The 12,858-nt window shown below is 46.3% G+C and overlaps 1 protein-coding gene across 1 annotated transcript in view; it reads left to right on the forward strand.

Moving 5' to 3' along the window:
• The window catches only part of RCAN1 (regulator of calcineurin 1), a 119,217-nt gene that overhangs the window by 74,680 nt on the left and 31,679 nt on the right, over positions 1–12,858 (forward strand). The gene's annotated exons all lie outside the window — the stretch shown is intronic.

Consider the following 12,858-nt stretch of genomic DNA (forward strand, 5'->3'; position numbering starts at 1 on the left):
GGTCACAGCTGAGGCCAGTGCTGCCCACTCGGGGCCATCCCGTGAGTATCCAGGCCATCCAGGGCAGCATTGCATAAATGAACTCTGTCTGCAGAGTTAGCAAGAAGCCCAGCCCCGAAGGGTGTCATACCCTGATGCTAATACCTACAGAGCCCTGTGTGTCCACGACCTCAAGTCTCTTGACATGACATTCATACCTCCCCCTGCAGGACTGGGAAACACCCCAGGATGGAGGAACTTCACAGGCACGTGGCGGGCGTTTCCTGCTGGCCCTTCAGCCAGCATCACGTACTGCGCGCCATCCTCTGAGCCACACGCATGGTTGTCTGCCCCAGACTCTGCCTGTAAAGGCCTGATAATTCCTTCCCTTTCTCCAGTGACCATACTCTTTCTTAGTATGAAGAAGATTTCTAGAACAATTGGTCGTCTAAGTCTTCTCATGGGACCCATGAGCCCTACTCTTTTTTTTTTTTTTTTAATCTATTTTTAATTGGAGGATGCTTTACAGTGTTGTGTTGGTTTCTGGCGCACATCAGCATGAATGCTGCTGCTGCTAAGTCGCTTCAGTCGTGTCCGACTCTGTGCAACCCCATAGACGGCAGCCCACCAGGCTCCCCCGTCCCTGGGATTCTCCAGGCAAGAACACTGGAGTGGGCTGCCCTTTCCTTCTCCAATGCATGAAAGTGAAAAGCATGAATGAGCCATGTATATATGTATATGTATACATATGGTATACCTATGTCCCCTCCCTCTTGAGCCTGCCTCCCACCCACCCTGTCCCACACCTTTAGGTTGTCACAGAGCACCAGGTGGAACTCCTTGCGTCATATAGCAAATTCCCACTGGCTGTTTTACACATGGTAATATACATGTTTCAGTGCTCCTCTTTCGATTCATCTCACCCTCTCCTTCCCCCACTGTGCCCACGAGTCTGTTCCCTGTGTCTGTGTCTCCTTTGCTGCCCTGCAAAATAGGTTCATCAGTACCATTTTTCTAGATTCCATATATATGCGTTAATATACAGTATTTTTCTGACTTCTCTCTGTATAACACAAGCTCTACTCTTAATCTTCATTCTAAGATTTTTTTTTTTTTATTACACCCGCCTTGTCTTCATCCACCAATGTGCAGGGCTCAGAAAGTTCAGAAGGACGAGAAAGCATTTCAACTTTAGTGGCCAAGGGAGAAACGCTGGACATTCTACCAGTGACGATTTGAGAGGTGTAAGAATTCCTTAAGGCTGATTTAAGAAAGAAAGAAGAAAGAATGGTCTCCAGGGAGGCCCCCACCCTAGGCCCTGAAGCGCTTGCTGTATTTCAGAGCCACCCATTGTCAGAAGGTGGGTTTTGTGTTTTGGACTTGCTGAGGAATCGTTAAATCAAAGCATCAGAGCTGCTTTCAGCTGCCTCTTTCTCCCTTGATTGCTCCGATGGAAATAGATTGAATCTTTCATTGGTTATTTTATGACCATGGAATTTTCAAATAAACCAGCAAATCGACATCATTATTTTAAGATCCTGGGAAATATGATTCAGGGTTTGTTATTTTTTTCCAAGGAAGAAACTGTTATATTTTCTGCAAGGGTAAATTTCTGTGACTTTTCCAGTTAGAAGCCGGCCAGCAACCTTTCACACAGCCCGTTTGAAAAGAAACAGTGTTCAGAATGTAGGAGTAAAAATAGTTACTCTTGGCTTGCTCGCACCCTCATGGATGGCTTCCCTTGGTGTTGTGGGTGCCTTTGAAAGCCATGCCTCTGTTTTCCTTGGATCTTTGTTTAGGAAAGAAAAAAAAAAAAGCCCCATTCCAAATGATTGCCAAAAATGTGGCATTTGAAAAGGCAAGTGTAATCACTGTCATCAAGTTGCCTGTCTTACTTTATCAACATCACAGAGTTCTATGGTTTTGCATGTATGAATGTCTTGACTTAGGGCTTGGTCCTGGATGATGGCACGATGTGAGTCCATCAGATACACAGCAGAGCTTTGCACACACCACTGAGTGTGTCAGAAGAGAGCTGGCTGTACATTCCAGTGGTGACATTCCTGTCCAAATGGTTTTCTTCCAGTGCCTTTTCCTTGAAAACATTCAGGCAAACTGTAGATAGGAATTTGTGCTTCTAAAGAGACTTTATATGAGGATTTTTGGTAAGAGTGGTTATATGGTTGTGTGTGCACGCTCAGTCATGTCTGACTCTTTGCAATCCCCTGGAACTGGAGACCACCCGGCTCCTCTGTCCTTGGAACTTCCCAGGCAAGAATACTGAAGTGGGTTGCCATTTCCTCCTCCAGGGGATCGTCCTGTCCCAGGGATCGAACCACATTTCCTGAGTCTCCTGGGCGGATTCTTTACCACTGGCCTGGGTGACTCAGACAGTAAAGAATCTGCCTGCAATGTGGGAGACCAGGGATCAATCCCTGGGTCAGGAAGATCCCCTGGAGAAGGGAATGGCTACCCACTCCAGTATTCTTGCCTAGGAAATCTCATGGAGAGAGGAATATGGAGGTCCTACAGTCCATGGGGTCGCAGAGTCAGACATGACTGAGCATACATACAAACACACACACACATACACACACACACACTCACACCATATCCCTAGCTCCCTGAAGGCCCCATCTCCAAATACAGACACATTCTGTAGGTTCTGGGGGGTTAGGACATCAACACAGGGATTTGGGAGGGAATCCAACTCAGCCCATAACTAAGGTCTTTGAAACTGCAAAATTATTTCTTAAACTTGGATTCTTTTGTATTCTGTCCACTCCTTTTCAAGAATGGTCCTATCAGCATCTCAGCAGGGGGACGGCAGATCTGGGATTTTACCATGGAAGTAAGAATTGCAACAGCAACCTCGTTCTCCAAGTGGTACTTCTGGTCCCTGAGGAGGGCTCTACTCTGGAGAAATGGATCAGGAGAGACGTCCTGAATGCCCCTTGGGTAACAGCATGGGCCTCTGCCGTGTCGGAGTCCCAGCTGTGCTTCCTCCCTGCTCCCTGGCCCACCTCGCCATGGAGGCTGCAGGACTTCTGGGGGTCAGCCCTCAGATGAACCCCTGGCTTCTGTGCCCAGGAGCTCTTGGGGTCAGTGCGGGGGGTCAAGTCTACCCTGGGGGCCCTGCCAGCTCCTCCAAGAACCACAGGAGAGTCATATCTGGGCCCCCGGCAGTGCCTGGCCTGTGGCAGATATTCCCCAAATGGGTGAATTTGAGAAACATGTCAGCCATGGGGGCTACTGACCTCCTTGTCCTCCGTCACGCCCTCCACGCCGCCCAGTCTGTTTAGCGGCAGAGGATCCCACTCGTGGAGTTAACCATCACCCTTTGCTTTGGGTAAGTTGGGAGCAAGGCGGTATGGAGCAGTCCTGTTTCAACCTGGGCTAGAGGAGAGAGTATTCATTTTCCAAATCTACCTCCACAATTGGTCCTCTGGGGGTTTAGCTGCCCACCACTAACACTGATTTTTAGCAACCACAGCCCGTCCTGTAACAGTTACATCTTTAAACCACCTAAACCACCAGGTGCCAAAATGAACACTGTTTTGAAGAAATGAAGATAATAATTACACTGAGTTATAGGCTGTCCGAGAAAGTGCCCTAGGGGCAGATTTCGCCGTTTTGAACATAGGCTACCAAAACCATGACTGCTGGGCACCTGACTCTAGCCTTTTGCCCAGAACCTTCAACAGCCACTGACAGCCTGAGTCAGAAAACGCCAGGACCCAAACAGGGCAGGCATGAACACGGCGCATTAGTCACTGGCCAACACGGCTTCCTTTCATTACATAGGATGGTTACCGTAACGCGCATGCGTAACAGAAGAGATGCGTCAGACACACCTAGTGGGTCATATCACCGCATCCGGCAAACGAAATCTCACAGTCCCCCTCCCGGCTGTTGACAACAGGGCAGTTCATTTGGCAGTGCCTGTCAGCAAAATCACCGAACCTAGACGAAATAAGAAACAAGCTCACAGAATAAGCACAGGGAGGAAAAAACATGCATTTCTTTGCAATCGCTTTATCCTGTGATAGTCCTTTGCTTGAATTTACAATATAAAACTTGGAAGAAAGTTTTCTTTAGATGACACCTAGACAGAATTTGGGGCTTCCCAGGTGGCGCTAGTAAAGAACCCGCCCGCTAATGCAGGAGACCTAAGAGATGTGGGTTCGATCCCTGGGTCAGGAAGATCCCCTGGAAGAGGGCATGGCAACCCACTCCAGTATTCTTGTCTGGAAATCCCATGGACAGAGGAGCCTGTCTGGCCACAGTCTATAGGGCTGCAAAGAGTCGAATAGGACTGAGGCGACTTAGCACACACACGAGACAGAATTTAACTTTCTTCTGCCAGCCCACAGCATTAGTAGATTTACTAAAAGATACAGACGTTCATAACAGCTTTTTAAATTATTATGAGTAATATTTTTCAGTGAAAACTTTTATTTCTCATCATGTTTAGCAAAATATCAATTGTATCACACTGTAGTTAAAGACAAAGATTTTGATGCCGTAATAGTAATTAAATTATAAATACATAAGTGTTGTGTTCAAATGTACTGTGCTTGATTCGCTGATGTAGAGCGTGAGCTAGTGGTAACCGGGGGGAGCGGGAAGGGGAAGCGGAATATAAAGGTAGGGGAGTAAGAGGTACAAACTATTAGGTATAAAGTAAGCTACAAGGATATATTGTATAACACAGGAAACAGCCAATATCTTATAACAACTATAAATGGGATATAAGCTTTAGAATTGTGAATCACTATCTTATACACCTGTAACATATAATATTGTACAGCAACTATAATTCAGTTTAAAAAAAAATACTATGCTCCTATTTCAAACGTTTCAATAGTGCATAAAATGTAAATCCTGAGCACGTACTGACTTAACCTGTTTGACCACTTTTATCCTTTTGAAGTCTGCACTTTCCAAAGTTTACATTTGAAATCTCAGCTTTCCCAGTCTTAAGAGGTCATTTCAGAGCTTTTGCAGGAATCAGATGTCATTTTATTAAGAGAACTGACTTGACTATTGTATGTTTTTTCAGAAATCTGAATCATCCAGCTCACATCTAACCTTGCAAAACAAGTTTCCTATGTAGTTTTGAAAGCAAACAGTACCCTGTAATTAAAACACATTGAATGTCTTAATCCAGTGTTTCTCACAAAGTGGTAAAGTGTAGTTCTTAGGAACGTGAGCTTACAACTCATAGACTTCGGTTCACAATCCTGGTTCCAAAGCTGACAGATAGGGAGTCTTCTTAGCTCAGTTGATAAAGAATCTGCCTGCAATACAGGAGACCCAGGTTTGATCCCTGGGTTGGGAAGATCCCCTGGAGAAGGAAAAGGCTACCCACTCCAGTATTCTCGCCTCGAGAATTCCATGGACTGTATGGACCATGAGGTTGCAAAGAGTCAGACATGACTGAGCGACTTTCACACTTCACATAAATTAATCACCTGAAGTTTCTCACAAATATGACTGACTTAAACTAGACACCATGAAAATGCTACCGAGTCCACTCCAAATAATTAGCTCATCTCCCCAAGTAAAGAACTTCTACAGGAATATGGTAGTGAACTGTACGTACTAATTTGCTTCAGTCGTGTTCAAGTCTTTACAACCCTATGGACTGTGGCCCTCCAGGCTCCTCTGTCCATGGGATTCTCCAGGCAAGAATACTGGAGTAGGTTGCCATGCCCTCCTCCAGGGGATCATCCTGACGCAGGGATTGAACCTGTGTCTTTCATGTCTCCAGCACTGGCAGATCATACTGCTGAAATGAAATTCCACAGTCTGGATGCCTTAAATAACAGACATGTATTTCTCACAGTTCTGAATTCTGGGGAGTCTGGGGTCAGGTGCACACATGGTGCAGGTTCTGGTGAGAACTCCCGAAAGCCTGCTGGTGAGGCTTGAAGGTGATTATCTTCTTGCCATGTCCTCACGTGGCAAAGAGACAGCAAACTCTGGTCTTTGTTCCTCTTGATAGCTTTTTTTTTTTTTTCTTTTTTGGCTGCACCACATATATTGTCACTGTGCTTATTTAACTTACATGCAGAGTACATCATGCAAAATACAAGGCTGATGAATCCCAAGCTGGAATCAAGATTGCCAGGAGAAATATCAATAACCTCAGATATGCAGATGACACCACCCATATGGCAGAAAGCAAAGAGGAACTAAAGGGCCTCTTGATGAAGGTGGAAGAGGAGAGTGACAAAACTGGCTTAAAGCTCAACATTCAAAAAACTAAGATCATGACTTCCGGTCCCATCACTTCATGGCAAATAGATGGGGGAAAATTGGAAACAGTGGCAGATTTTATTTTCCTGGGCTCCACAATCACTGTGGATGGTGACTGCAGCCACAAAATTAAAATATGCTTACCCCTTGGAAGAAAAGTTATGACCAACCTAGACAGAGTATTAAAGAGCAGAGACATCACTTTACCAACAGAGGTCAGATCAGATCAGTCGCTTAGTCGTGTCCGACTCTTTGCAACCCCATGAATTGCAGCATGCCAGGCCTCCCTGTCCATCACCAATTCCCGGAGTTCACTCAGACTCACGTCCATCGAGTCAGTGATGCCATCCAGCCATCTCATCCTCTGTCGTCCCCTTCTCCTCCTGCCCCCAATCCCTCCCAGCATCAGAGTGTTTTCCAATGAGTCAACTCTTTGCATGAGGTGGCCAAAGTACTGGAGTTTCAGCTTTAGCATCATTCCTTCCAAAGAAATCCCAGGGCTGATGTCCTTCAGAATGGACTGGTTGGATCTCCTTGCAGTCCAAGGGACTCTCAAGAGTCTTCTCCAACACCACAGTTCAAAAGCATCAATTCTTCGGCGCTCAGCCTTCTTCACAGTCCAACTCTCACATCCATACATGACCACAGGAAAAACCATAGCCTTGACTAGACGAACCTTTGTTGGCAAAGTAATGTCTCTGCTTTTGAATATGCTATCTAGGTTGGTCATAACTTTCCTTCCAAGGAGTAAGCGTCTTTTAATTTCATGGCTGCAGTCACCATCTGTAGTAATTTTGGAGCCCAGAAAAATAAATTCTGACACTATTTCCATGGTTTCCCCATCTATTTCCCATGAAGTGGTGGGACCAGATGCCATGATCTTCGTTTCTGAATGTTGAGCTTTAAGCCAACTTTTTCACTCTCCACTTTCACTTTCATCAAGAGGCTTTTGAGTTCCTCTTCACTTTCTGCCATAAGGGTGGTGTCATCTGCATATCTGAGGTTATTGATATTTCTCCCGGCAATCTTGATTCCAGCTTGCGCTTCTTCCAGTCCAGCGTTTCTCATGATGTACTCTGCATAGAAGTTAAATAAGCAGGGTGACAATATACAGCCTTGACGTACTCCTTTTCCTATTTGGAACCGGTCTGTTGTTCCATGTCCAGTTCTAACTGTTGCTTCCTGACCTGCATACAAATTTCTCAAGAGGCAGATCAGGTGTTCTGGTATTCCCATCTCTTTCAGAAGTTTCCACAGTTTATTGTGATTCACACAGTCAAAGGCTTTGGCATAGTCAATAAAGCAGAAATAGATGTTTTTCTGGAACTCTCTTGCTTTTTCCATGATCCAGTGGATGTTGGCAATTTGATCTCTGGTTCCTCTGCCTTTTCTAAAACCAGCTTGAACATCAGGAAGTTCATGGTTCACATATTGCTGAAGCCTGGCTTGGAGAATTTTGAGCATTACTTTACTAGCGTGTGAGATGAGTGCAATTGTGCGGTAGTTTGAGCACTCTTTGGCATTGCCTTTCTTTGGGATTGGAATGAAAACTGACCTTTTACAGTCCTGTGGACACTGCTGAGTTTTCCAAATTTGCTGGCATATTGAGTGCAGCACTTTCACAGCATCATCTTTCAGGATTTGGAATAGCTCAACTGGAATTCCATCGCCTCCACTAGCTTTGTTCGTAGTGATGCTTTCTAAGGCCCACTTGAGTTCACATTCCAGAATGTCTGGCTCTAGGTCAGTGATCACACCATCGTGATTATCTGGGTCGTGAAGATCTTTTTTGTACAGTTCTTCTGTGTATTCTTGCCATCTCTTCTTAATATCTTCTGCTTCTGTTAGGTCCATACCATTTCTGTCCTTTATCGAGCTCATCTTTGCATGAAATGTTCCTTTGGTATCTCTGATTTTCTTGAAGAGATCCCGAGTCTTTCCCATTCTGTTGTTTTCCTCTATTTCGTACATCTAATCAAAGCCATGGTTTTTCCAATTGTCATGTATGGATGTGAGGGTTGGACCAAAAAGAAGGCTGAAGTCTTCAATATATGAAATTGGGGTGGGGGGCGGGGGAGATACAATTCAGTCCATAGCAGAGGGAGAGATACTTAGTTTTATCTCATTCTCCTGGCCCTTTCGTGACAAATTTTTACCTTTTCTGCTGGGACTTCTCCCAGATTTTCTGTATCTGCTGGGGTGTTTGCCTACATGGCAGGTCAGGGTCTAAGTGTGGAGATGATGGATCATCCAGGAAAGCTTTTCTTTTGGCTCCCCTGGAAACGTCCCAATCTCTCAGGGTCCCTCGTGCCTGGCTCAGGTCCTGAGATGCCAGCTGCTAGGGACCCTAGTCCTTCCCTGACACCATGGCCCCTTGGTTCTGGGAGTGGCCTGCCTGCAGCCTGGTGGCAGCCTTTCTGTGACCCTTTTGGTTCCAAACAAAACACACCACCCAAACCCACTGTGCTGCTCACTGTGTGGATGTTTTGAAGCAAGGATCCCAACAGAGAAGGCTGTGGGAGGCGTTCATTCATGCAGACATGTCCCTGTAATCCAGAAGGCCATTTTTACTAAGTCACACACTTGTGACTCATCATTTCTCCACCTTTTCAATTTTCCAGATAGGACATTGTAATGGGGCAAACGATTTATGCCCTTCCTGTTTCCCCTCTCAGTGGGAAAAAAAGACACTCTCTTTCCATATCTAAAATGGAATCGAACACTTATTGTAACATGTACATCTCAAGGGAAAACCCATTGCTATTTTGAACCTGCTTCCTCCTATTCTTCAGTTCCTGAAACAGTGGATGTTGCTTATGTCCCCTGACTTCTACTTACTGAAGTGGTGGGTTACAATAACTTAGTTGCTTATTAGTGTTTAAGGACCCTGTGTTTATCTTCAAACTTTAAAGACAGTTTTAAGCTACAGGTGGTTTTTATTTCATGTTCATGTGTGGGCCACCTGCAGACAATTTGTGAAGAACTGACTCATTGGAAAAGACCCTAATGCTGGGAAAGATTGAAGGCAGGAGGAGAAAGGACAACAGAGGATGAGATAGTTGGATGGCATCACAGACTCAATGGACATGAGTTTGAGCAAGCCTCGGGAGTTAGTGATGGACAGGGAAGCCTGGTGTGCTGCAGTCCATGGGGTCACAAAGAGTCAGACATGACTGGGCGACTGAACTGAACTGAACTGTAGACAATATATTGGCATTATTGGGATTCTTTTCAAATCTTTTAATGCTCAATTATTGCAGTAAGTGCTTTGTAAGTGAAAGCGCTTGTACTTAGTTTGAAGCAAATAAAATGGTTTTTATGTTTAAAGCAAAACCAAACCTAATGGAAAGGAAGAAACAGTGAACAAGTTACTGAGTCAGGATTTTTATGTCATGTCCTGTTAGAGCCAAAATTTAGTAAGTTCTCCGCCTGCTAGCAAATGTTTGGAGCTGGAGGTTGTTATTAGGCAGAGTTTTGGGGGATTTTTGAATGGAAAAAAGTAAACTTTTGCCTGATGTGATTTCTAGGCATTTTCTGAGTCACAGAAATGTTTGTTGTTATCCGTTTTATTTCTATAAGTCACTTTCTTTTACCACTCTTCCGATGATCCAAGAGCATGTTGTATCTCTGAGGGATGTCATCTTATTCAAGACGCACTGAAATCTCCCAAGTTTTCCGCGTGTTCAACCAAGCAGTTGAGACTTGGACAATATCTCCTTTGGACCCATTTGAAATGACATGTTCCAAAGGAACTCTCTGTTAAAAGAGGTCATTGTTTCCTGTTGGACAAGACATTAAATGAATGTGTTTGGCCTGCTGGGGCTGTTCTTAGAACGTTAGAACAAATCTGCTTGAGTTTAGATCCCAGAGTTATTATCCTTCCAGGAACGTTTGTAAATCGTGGGCGACATCGGGGTTGCAGAGGTGTCGGGGAGTGGGGCGGGGGCAGGGAGAGCTGCTGGCCTTCAAGGAGGAGTCCCTGAAACAGTCTAGAATGTAAAGAGCAGGACCACATGGGAAAATTCATTTCATCCAAAACACCCTGTTTCATGGGCATATACATTAGTCAAACTTGTCAAATTGTACATTTCAAAGATGGGAAGTTTATTATATGTCAATAAAGTTGTTTATTGTTGTTGGTCAGTTGGGTCTGACTCTGCTGCCCCACAGACTGCAGCATGCCAAGCTTCCCTGTCCTTCACTATCTCCCGAGGTTGCTCAAATTCCTGTCCATTGAGCAAGCGATGCCATCCAACCCTCTCATCCTCTGTTACCCTCTTCTCCTCCTGCCCTCAGTCTTTCCCAGCATCAGTCTTTTCCAAGAGGTGGCTCTTTGCATCAGGTGGCTGAAGTGTTGGAGCTTCAGCTTCAGCATCAGTCCTTCCAGTGAAAATTCAGGGTTGATTTCCTTTAGGATGGACTGGTTTGATCTTGCTGTCCAAGGGATTCTCAAGAGTCTTCTCAGCACAATACAATTCTTTGGCATCTGTTCTTCAGCCCTCAGCCTTCTTCATGGACCAACTGTCACATCTATACATGACTACTGGAAAAACCATAGCTTTGTACTAAAAAAAAAAAAATGAGTGTAAAAGTCCTGAGAAATGCTGAGACAAGCCATAGGCTCACTTGACTCTTAGGACATAAAGGATCTTCCCACTCAACACCCGCCCCCCCCAGTCCTTCACAGGGGGGCAGACTGAGTGACCTCATCTCTTTTCTCAGTGTTCTTTCACCCGTGTCCCACATTGCAGCAGCTTTCATCAGAAACCACAAGGAGCCCAAGATATACTTCCTCATTTGCAAAATGACCTTCTTAGTCAGGACTCAGATCGGTTCTCAGTGGGGACCCACACTCACATATGTCACCAGCCCAGCCTTTTGTTGGAAAATACGAAGTTGCAGTTCAGATAGTCTTCCGGCTGGGCTTCGGAAGGGTGGGTGACACATGCTGACCAGGCCTGCTGCCCACCGTGCAGTGCTGTGGTCTCCCCACCCCAGAGCAGGAAGCAAACTTGAGGAGACAGTGAAACAAAGCCAGGGTGTAGGGGAGGGGTGCTGGTCTTGTGACTTTGCTTAGCTCTTGCCTCCTGGTTTAGTTTGCGCTCCACTGAGAAGTCAGGGGGTGCTGCTGAACCAGATTGCAGGCACCCCGGTTGCAGGTGCAGGGCAGGGGAAAGGTGGTCCCAGCAGCTCTCACACCATTGACGGGGGGCCGGAGGAGAAGCTTCGTCCACATATCAAGTGCCTCCATCTTATCTCACTGCCCCCTGGCCTTCAGGGATGCGCCATGGTGTTCACATGGCCCAGCCTTATGAGGCTTCCCCACTCCCACCCAGTGGTACCCTGGGCTCGCCTTCTGCGCATGTCACTGGTGCTGCTGTTGGCTAAGACGTAAAGTATAGTTCCAGGGAGTGAGTGCTAAGTCGCCTCCGTCATGTCTGACCCTTTGTGACCCCATGGACTGTAGCCCTCCTGGCTCCTCTGTCCATGTGATTCTCCAGGCAAGAATACTGGAGTGGGTTGCTGTGCCCTCCTCCAGTGGGTCTTCCTGACCCAGGGATCTAATTGGCGTCCCTTACGTCTCCTGCATTGGCAGGCAGGTTCTGTACCACTAGAGTCACCTGGGAAGCCCCCCAGTTCTAAGTGAAAGTCAAAGTGTTAGTCGCTCAGTCATGTCCAACTCTCTGTGACCCCATGGCCTATAACCCACCAGACTCCTCTGTCCATGAGATTCTCCAAGGAAGAATACTGGAGTGGATTGCCCTTCCCTTCTCCAGGGGATCTTCCCAACCCAGGGGTTGAACTCAGGTCTCCCACCATTGCAGGCAGACTCTTTACTATCTGCGCCACCAGGGAAGCTCTGATGGAAAGTGGATGTTTCCAGAGAGCAGGGCAGTGTCTCCTTCACTTGCTCTCTCTCAGGGGCTAGCATGGCTCCTCCTCAGAAGATGCTCAGCGAAAAAGCTTGATGAATGACCAAGGAAACGAACCCCAAATCAGATTTTCCTCCACTAATTTACAAGTTTTAAAAGTGCCAGGTATCTTTTTCTTTCCTTTTTTTCCCCTGAATTCCTCTTTTCAGTTCAATATTTTGGAGTTTACAGAGAACACGATCATGAATTCATTCAGTCACTCAGTCCACAGAGAATCTGAGCAGTCTCCCGGGGTCCGGGACCTGGGCTGGATGTGGCAGGCAGCAGGAAGATCACTTTCCAGTCCTAAACTCCAGACCAGTTACCGCTGTCAACGTGTGCTAGGAATGAAAAGGAGTGCTTAACAGAGGACTCAGCCATGTCCAAGGGGCAGCAGCTCTGAGGAGTCGGGTTTCTGTTGTTTTTCACGTGGGACTCAGACTTGGAGCAGACATGGGAGGCGGCCCAGCAGAGAGCTGCCTGGATAAAGGTCCTGAGACGTGAAGACCTGGCCGGGGCAGCAACCATGAACCAGGGCAGTGGCCGGAACTGGCCTGCGTCGCGGGTGGGACTTGCCCCAAGGGATGGCAGGAACCACTTGTCACGAGGCTGGGTTTTTCTCCTGAGGGTGAATGGAGGCCATAGGAGGGCTCACAAGGAGAGGACAGGTGGGTTCTTAACACCTGGCTTGGGAACATCTCAAAGA

This window comes from Bos javanicus, chromosome 1 (assembly GCF_032452875.1).
Source record: "Bos javanicus breed banteng chromosome 1, ARS-OSU_banteng_1.0, whole genome shotgun sequence".
Taxonomy (NCBI): Eukaryota; Metazoa; Chordata; class Mammalia; order Artiodactyla; family Bovidae; genus Bos; species Bos javanicus.